This window comes from Clupea harengus, chromosome 9 (genome assembly GCF_900700415.2).
Source record: "Clupea harengus chromosome 9, Ch_v2.0.2, whole genome shotgun sequence".
Taxonomy (NCBI): Eukaryota; Metazoa; Chordata; class Actinopteri; order Clupeiformes; family Clupeidae; genus Clupea; species Clupea harengus.
The window spans coordinates 18,834,236-18,844,208 of NC_045160.1; positions in this window are offsets into that span (position 1 = coordinate 18,834,236).

A 9,973-nucleotide genomic window follows, 5' to 3' on the forward strand; every position below is an offset into this window, starting at 1 on the left:
GGATGCCCGTGCCTCAGAAGCACTGAAGGGAGGGGTGTATTTGATTGGCTGTTGAAATAAACTATGAACAATCTTTCACCAGCATAAAGGACTACACCTTTAATTAAGTTATCATCTTATCTGTCCTTGGAGTACAAGTATCTTAGAAGTCAACTATTTCCTAATTGAGAATAATGTTGACACCTACACATCTGATCCCAAAAGATGTCATTTCTCATAAGAGGAACCAATTCTCACTCATATCAAGCTAGGGAAGGACAGATCAGTCATTCGAAATATCCCAGACTCTCAAATATGTGAGGGATTTGTGTCTGTGTCAATCTGGCCATGGCAGAAAAAGTGAAGAGTTAACCTGGACACAAGAGAGGAAATGTAATTCATCATTAGTTAATATTAGTTAATTCATTAATAGTATATAAGTTAATGGTTTTCATTATTACCAGTTTGGTGTGTGTGTGGGGGTATGATGTAAGTATTGTGTAGGTTGTATGCAAAGATAATACCTTTTAAATGAATGTAGTCCATATTAAGAGCAATCTTGTAATATGTACTATGAACCACTATAAAACTTATTTAATGGTTAATTTCCCTCTGGGACATGAGGAATACATGGGAAAGACATTCCTTGGTTGAAGAATTCCATTAGTGTTTATTTTAGCACAATCACTCATTAGGCTGTTTGTTAAGAGTTCATTAGGAGCCTGGTAAAGTAAAATAAATACGTAAGCAATTCCATATGGAAATGAATCTGTCAACCCCATTTCCCCAGTCCTACAACTGGTATTCATTTTCATTACACTGGGGTAAATCTTGGCATGACTCCAACAACAGCAAAAATGTTTCCCATAATTTGCACCATCTTTGCCAGAGAGTTTATTGACAAAATACTGCCCTCGAGTGCTTTAAGCTGCCAGACTGACTACAGAGCAAATACATGACAGAAATCACCAGAAGACACCCCACCATGGAATCATCGGCGACAGTGGTACAGGAGGTAAAGAAGTCGTTTAGTAAGCAGAAGGTTGCTAGTTCGATTCCCTGTCGAAGCGTCCTTGAGCAAGACACTGAACCCCTAATTGCTCCTGATGTGCAGTGTGCCATCAGTGTAAATGTAAAATGTCTATACATTGTAAGTCACACATATGTAAGTCGCTTTGGATAAAAGCGTCTGCTAAATGACCAAATGTAAATCATCCATATAGTTTGTATTTCCAACCTCACCTTATTATCCACAATCTTCTGTTTTTGCTGTTTGCATTTCTAAAAGATCTCTCTAAGGACCCACAATCAGCAAAATTTCAACGCCAATATGCGACGCTGCCAAATCAAGAAACTTCTAAAGAGACCGACACTCCCGCTTTCTAATTGTTTTATACATGTGCATGATCAGCAGAATGGAAGGAGGGGGCTTCATCTGGCAGAGCTCATATCAATATTCAATATCTACTTAAACTAATGCTATTGAATTAAATATTCATATTTCCTCATATCCACTACCTGTCTCTGCTCTCTCTGTGCATGCCTGCATCTGATGATCCTGTTTAGCATTAGCATTCTGGCATATCCTTCCCCTCCTCAGGCAGCACACTGGAATATTTGTAAGTGAGCATTTCCTTCCCAGCAGTTACAGTCAACAGTTAGGAAAATCTGTGCTCTCACCCATTTGTTATTTGCTGTTGCTTGGACATGCACTATATCACTTGTTGAAATTCCTGAGATTTTATGTGAGGGCAACACACCAGTGAAGCACACAGCAGGGACTTCTCCTTCTTAGTAGAGGTGTCAGCCAGGCTCTTTAAAAAAAAAAAAAATTTAAGTTCAGCCGTTACTCATCATGGATAGACAGGAGATTCTCTGTTCACGTTTTATGGATAATAACTCAAATTCTTTTCAGACCTTAAAAGGGGATTCCCTGGAAGTACAGACTTGTTGGTTGAATGATTTAGCTCTGCTTGACAATATTTTAATGGGATGTTTACTGTCCTGTCTCAAATGTGGACATATTGTTACAGTGATATCAAGGCTTTACCTCGGTATTTCATTACCTTATGGTTTAGTCATGAGGGTTAGCATAAAGCCCTTGAAGGAGCTTCCACCTTACGGCATCTCTCCCTTGTCTTTATCCTCACTACATTACAGATGGAACATAAACACGTTGGTCATTTAAGTGAGCGGCTGTTAAGCTACATCTGTCGATACTAGTGTATAAGAGACAGAATGAGTGCTGTGGAAATAATTAGTTTTTTATGATCAAATCGAACGATCGTATCATAACTTCAAGGATGCTTTTCCAAAGGTAGCGTTCCATATCATAAAAAAAAAAATCCATGTGTCTTGATATTTCTTTTCAGTCATTTTCACCTTATCTCTACAAACTATAATAATAATCATACAAAACTGGCCTTCTTCCATTCTGAAACCACCATCCATGTTCCTTCTCATTCAGTTACTGTGTTCGTTGATGCACCCAAGTATCTCCTCTAGATCCTGAGTGTCTCAAACCTCCCTCCAGTTTTGTGGCCTTGGCCAGACACACTGCTGTTTCCTATGTTCATCAAGATCTTTCTGAACAAACCCCCCATGTCTGTTGCAAGAAATAAAGCTGAAAGTCTGTACTAAGGGGCACTGGGTCCTGAGGGATAGGACAGTGTGCTGGGGTCAGCTTTAGTGCAGAGTTATCATTGTGATTGGTATGCTACCGTACTACTGCAGATCTTCTGACAAGAGTGTGGGTGTGTGTGTGTTTTGAATCTCTATTGGGCTCCACATCACACCATACTCACATTCCTGCTAGAGAGCAGAAATGAGCAACCACTATGGAATATTAATTTTCCTATCTCTCAATTCGGAATTCCCCAACAGCAAATTACCCTAGTGGCCGTTGAGTGCAGCAGACTTCTCCAGAGCTGTTGAAAAACAGATAAGGAAAGCAGTTGATGGCTTTACAAATATGCCGTGCTGCTCTCATGATGAAGTACTTTACTGCCATTACTGTTTCCAATTTAGTTAATTTACCTTTACATTCATTCTGAGGCTGACATACCTCTTCCATTTGTATAGGTTATAGGGCATTTGTAATAGGTTACAAAGTGCAATGTTTAATGGATATTTAAATGTCTACACATGAATCACATGAATGGGCTTTTTCATTTTAAGTGACAAGGCTCACATGGCATTAAGTAAACAAGAAACAACAGTTTTAACTGAAACCCAACACTAAATTATTCCCTTTTTTTATTTTGCCATCATTTATTGAAGATTTGTTGTAACGTCAGAAAGGTGTGAATCATGACGTTTGTATTGCTCTTAAGAGACATCTCAAGCTATAGCCTACTTATGCTGGTACAGACAACCAGTTTTATGCTAATTACACCCCAGGAGTACTGCAGCAGAAAACAAATCGCCCAGGGACTACAAAGGATTCAGTAATGACTTACTAATTGCACGTTTAACAGGCTATGGGGATTGAGGGGTATAATTGGAATTCACCTAGCTGAAGGCCTCCCCATGGGCTAATTCCGTGTGATGCACTTGTGGCTTGTAGGAAACACATCTTTGCTGTCTCAAACGATAATGTGAAATTGGATAAGGAATTTGGGTGTATCCAGCTAACTAGCAAACAACTAACAGAACTGCCTTACAAGTAACAGTCACTGGTCAGAGCTGGCAAACTTTCTAACTGCACGGTCTTGCTGAAAAACTGTTAGATTGTCCTTTAGTGCCCTTGACCACAAAGCTAGGCCCCAGCCCAGACTAGTAATATGAGGATGTAAACAAAAAATAAGCTTGCCACAAACTATACATTTAAAACTGTAAAACAAGACAAGCATGGACATGATAGCTGAACGTGTAGTTGCATAAAGCTAATTTAAGACACTTTGTTTGCTTATATCGTAGCCTATTTATTAAAGCTGATTACTCAGACGGACAGGCTTTGCATCCTTTAAACATTGATTAATCTGTTCTGCTAGCCTACCGTTGATTGTTGTTGTCCTTGGGATTTTATCAAACTAACTGAGAACATAGGAAGCCTCACACGTCTAGAATATTTTAAAATGATGAGATCGGTACCCAGGAGAAATTCTTGAATTGTGTGTGTGTGTGTGTGTGTGTGTGTGTGTGTTTGTGTGTGTGTGTGATTCTGACCGTTTGTGCAATGCAGGTGATGGTGGATTTTGACTGTAAATCATCTAATAACTTGCGCGTCATGCGGTCATTTTCACAAGAACAGTTTGTAACAACTTCCGTTATTACAGCACCCCCTCAACAACTGCTGCCATCATGCTTACGTTTCAAATTATGATATCGCGAACCAATCGTTTTCACTATTCGTTGCCAAACAACCTAAAGGACCACAATATTTACGCAACGTCGAGAACGTTAGCTGACAGACAGTGAACATCTGGTGGCTCAAAATGGCTCAAGAAGGTTCGGTGTACTGAACCCTGGTCAGACAGTTCCATCTAGTGGCTTTTGTGTAACAATTTAGTTTTACTTGTGGTTGACATGCCACTTTAGTAAAGGCAGTAGGCTAAACGAAATGATGCTATGAAATGGATTACAAGCTAACTAGTATTCAAATAATCCCACCCGGGTATTTTCACATTAAACAATCAAACAGCTTCTCCTACTAAAATGGTGTGTATAGGATGAAGCCCAGAATGTCCCACTTTAAAAGTATGATGAGATATTCAGAATTGTATCTTTATGCAGACATGTAGAGATCTACTGACCAACCACACCTTTTTGTTTTTAATATGTTTTAGACAATAGGCCTATTGCTGACCCACGATAAAAAGGGAACCAGTAATTTGTAACCCTCCTGGTGCCCCCCTGAATCGGTGAGGCAGCTCTGTGCATTCAATCTTCTATTATTCTGTCCAAAATAACTTTAGTTTGTTTTCAGACATTTCCTTTAAAGCCAGTTACTAATTTACATTGATTCAACAAATGTACCATTTGTCATTTGTGGTGACAGACCATGAAAGTTTGTTATGATAGAGTCCATCAGAAGCCTGAGCCTGTTCAGTAACAAGAACATTGAATCAATAGAATATACAGTGAAGTACAATGAATGCTAATGGATGGAATCAAATACTTTGGATAAGAGTTGGCCTCATTAAAATAAAACTGTGTTACTTTACTGTCAGTTTTACTCAGAAATGGTTTACAAGTACTAATACTACTACTAGAGTTCACTGACTCTTTGATTTCTGATTTTGACTCTCCATTTTTACTGCATTTATAGAGCACAGCACACTGAATATACTGTATTTGATCTGTTCAAAGACTTAGTGCTTTCCATCACTATGGCAGGCATGGTGACAGCACACAGCAGTATGGTGCTCCCCTGTCAATTTCACCCCCTCGTTTTTATCTGGTGACCTTTGCCGTCTCTGTGGTAACAGATCATCTGGTGTGTGTGTGTGTGTGTGTGTGTGTGTGTGTGTGTGTGTGTGTGTGTGTGTGTGTGTGTGTGTGTGTGTGTGTGGGTGGGTGGGTGGGTGGGTGGGTGGGTGTGTGTGTGTGTGTGTGTATGTGTATGTGTATGTGTATGTGTGTGGCCACAGATTTGTCATATTGAATGCACTGTTAGACACCATGCACACACTTTGGACTATAAGATTATTTCATTTCTGTACTGGACTGGACACATAAACCATTTTTCAATATTCCTCTCTGTATTTATAGAAGAGTGTATAATAGCAAAAATATTTGTCATAACTTACATTAACACTATATTATCACTCATATGCTAGAAAGCTATGACTGAAAATAAATGATTCTGTTACTCACCAAAACTGTGGTGCATAGATGATGTTAATAATTGCAACTGGACAGTCTTGCTGACTTAAAAGCACAGCTTCTCATGTTGGATTGCCGTAAAGGCAGAAATCCAGAAGCCATGGAAATATTTCCTTTTTCCCCTTAAACAATCCTCACAGACAAAACATAAATATAGTAAAATATATTAGCAAATGGGATGGAGAGGCAAGGAATAGAGATAGAAAGAATATTATTGCTGGGAAAACGTGTGGTTGGGAGGAAGACATTTTAGCATCTCTGAATACAGCCATTTTAAAAGTGTGTAAATGTCTATGAGTGTTCTGCATATTTATTTGGAGCAGTACATTTCTACTGGTGTTATCTTCCTCAAGTGTTTTCTTTCAACTTATTCTAATGTGATTGTAACATCGGAGTGCTCCCATGAGATTTAACCATTTGTATCTATCAAATTCTCTTACTATCCATCTCAGAGCCCACTCTCTTGCAGACAGCCAGATACATAGTCATACACTATAACCTGCTCTCAAATTTTCACTAATGCCCACCCACACACATCCTCGCACAATGCGTGCGGGAACACACACAGGCACCCACACTGTGACCTGTGAGAACATATGGACGTCCAATGTTGGTTGAAAGGCATCCCAATCAGCCAAGCTGCTGAGTCAGTGACGCAGACCAGTGACTCTGACGTCAGACATCATGCCTGCTCCTTGCTCTGAGCATGTAATAACACGTAGATCTGCAAATACTTGCAGAAAACCCCAGCCGCACAAAAATAAACGCTTGCCCAATCTTCACACAAACACGCATAGCGGAAAAATATACATACACAAAAAGATACAGACAAAAGAATTCTCGGCACTCTTTGTTTACATAATTTAATACATATTTCAGTGGAGTCAAATAGATAATGGTGTTACTGCAATCTTCTGTTCCTTTGATTTTACAGAGTATTTTTATTTGAATGTGTATGTCCAAATATGTGTCTGTGAAGGGTTTGGGTGGAAGTGACACGAAAGAGAGAGAGAGATTTGGATTGCAATAGTTCTGGGTTGGTTTATATTTCATGTTGAGGACTAGGACAGGAACACAGGGCTGGGAACAGTGAGCTGGAAGGGAAACTGCCGCTCTGCCATGCGGAATTCCAAATGCAGGACAAAGCACTCAGGGGACCAGCAGAATCAGCAGCGTGTGTGTGTGTGTGTGTGTGTGTGTGTGTGTGTGTGTGTGTGTGTGTGTGTGTGTGTGTGTGTGTGTGTGTGTGTGTGTGTGTGTGTGTGTTATACACAAGAAGCTGAAGTCATTTTTGCATGCGACCTCACCTTGCTTGTTTGTTTGAGACTGATTTGAGAGAAGAATTTACTGTTTACGCCACATTTCACTGCTGTGACTGATGTGTGTTGATTGGGTTGGAGTCTAGTTCAAAGGCTACCTCACAGTCATGCACCAAACTTTGGATTCCTGCTGGGTCTTGTATGCCATCACCGTTTGTAGCCAATAAACTTCTAATCTGAAAATTGAATTTGGCCACCCAGGAGACTTCTTTATTCTTACATGCCTCATCTACTGACTCTGTTTTCCCATGCGCCATGTAAGGCTGAATTTGATAATTCATCACTAAAGAAAAATTCTTGTCACAGTCTATGACAAAACATATTTGTGCGTGACTACATGTGTGTGAGAATGACATTGATAGGGTGCAAGAGAAAGACAATTATTAAATCATTTCCTTGACAGCCTTAGACAACCTTCCCATATTCTCAAATAGACTGTCAGGTCTGTTACTAAATATCTCACAGAAACGACGTTGATGAAATGTGTGTTTAGGTGTGCATGTGTTTGGTCCCAGTGCCATGGGCAGGCACTGGGGGGCTAGGCCCACCAACACCACTTCCCGCCAACCACCATTATAGTTCTGTATATAGGCTACATAACCCCTTAAGTGGAAGTGATCTGGTTGTGAGCCAAGTGGCTAGCTAGTTATGTTATGAGGTACAGTAGTCTTCTTAGTCTATTGTTATATCAGTTATATACTTCAGTCTAAACTCCGTCTTCAGTAGTGTCAGTGAATAGAAATTTTGATTGGTAGACACATCATGGCGACCAGCCCATGAAATAGTAATCTATAGTCCATATTCCGTAATCTAACGGAAACATCAGCCAAAGCCGTCTAGGTTTCTCATAACGAGACCGTAAATGTTAGCAACCTTAGTGACCCTATTCACTTCACTTCTATTTGGCCTAACCATGAATGGCTGATGCTGACAAATAGGAAACAGGATTTATAGTATTTATCTCAACTCAGTGCTATTGCTTCAGTAATAATCTTGTTTAGTTGTAGGCTGTTAATCAAGTACAGATAGGGTAGCCTTTTTGTTGTGCAAGAAATATGGATTAAAAATGACCAATCTAGCAGCAGTAGGCTAAACCATGTATTTCTGTGGTCCTTTTTTGTCTCAAAATGTTTAAAAAACATACAAATGTTTGCTAACACAGTGTTTTCCTCTGTAGTGATACCCTAGAACCTCCTAACTGTTAAAAATATAGCCTAATATTTTAGTTTTAAGTGTGAGCGTGATGTGAAGTGGCAACTGTAGTCCACACTTTGACAGACAGGTTTTGAACATTATCTGTTACTATAGAAGTCATTTGCCGACCCTATATATCCAAATGTCCACCCCTTAGATGACATTCTTGTAACACCACTGTCTATTGGTATTCTGAAATAATGTGACTCCTGCTGTCTATACGGCACAGTAAAAGAGTGATTCTACAGTGCTTTTGCTCTCTCTATATATCTGTTCAATTCAAATACTCTAGATACTGGCTTTGCAGGCTAAGCTTCACAGAAAACTGAACTGGTTAATAAAAAGAAAATGTTTCATGTGCAAAAGAACACAGACATCAGTGGAATCAAAGAGGAGAACATACAGTACATGAGATGTAGAACAAGTGAGATGTGGAAGATGTGGTGCTTGATGCCTTTTCGTCAAGCCTGGTATGGGGCTGCTTCAGTACAAGGAGATCAAGGATCAGTGAACCAGCAATGTTACCATGCTGGCTTGGGGCTATTTCATTCATGCAACAGAACAGCAATCTGACACAGGCTTGTACGCTCTGGCAAAACATTTTGGTCAAAGAACAAGAAGGCCAAATTCTGCTTTTCATGGACTGGCCTACCGCCATCACTAGATGTGATCCCTATTGAGGTCTTCAACAGAAGGTCAAACAAGAAGAATTCTGTACAAATTTGTCACACCTCTCTAGGAAATTGATCAAAAGGCATGGGATGAAATTCCCACTGAGTCTGATATCTAGAATAACAAAGGACCACAAAGTTTAAAAATGTAGCAAATGGAGATCTCTGATGAACGATGAAATTCTATGAAATAAATAGTTTTTATTGTATCGGTAGTGTATTGATCATGATTTCAAGTGACATTATTGCTACAATGTAAATACACAGGCACAAAAACAAACAAAGCAGCCATCAAAGGTACCTTACATACTCTCCATCCCATCCCACCTGTATCTACCTACATCTATTTTCTCTTCCCCTCATTCTCTTTGGGCATTTCATAAATCTCAAGGTCAGATGACCGGGTGCCTGTCCATGTGATTCTCGCTGTTACATCAACCTCCCACATGTCCCCCGCCCATCACTTATGGGAGTTCAATCATCTTATCCCGCTAAAATCAATTATCTAAATCCAAACTCAATTTCATATGAATTAATGAAATCCACTTACGGGTAAGTGAATCTCCTGGCAACAAGGTGAAATGTTTCAAAGAAATAAGCCTGCTGAATGAGTTCTGGGGTACACCTCGTTTTGAAAACACCTATTGTGGCACACATATCCATAGGACTACTTTTTATTTGTTTTCTCATGTGACTTCATTGGACCTCTATCCTGGACAATTAATCAAAGCTATAAACCACTGGGTGTTGAATCGGAGCAATATATAGCTATGTTTGCCTCAGGTCAGGCCTTGAGAGGGATCTATCTTTTACAGCGGAGTCCTTGGACATGACAGGGAAGGATAGTGCAAGGCCTCTCTCTCCATCAAGCACATACGTCATTTGCCAGAATTGTCCTTGGATAGCCAAACCAACAAAGGAGATTCATTTTTTTCATCTTGGAAGCTCTCCGTTTGCAATTCTTGTCTTCATTCCAATAAATAC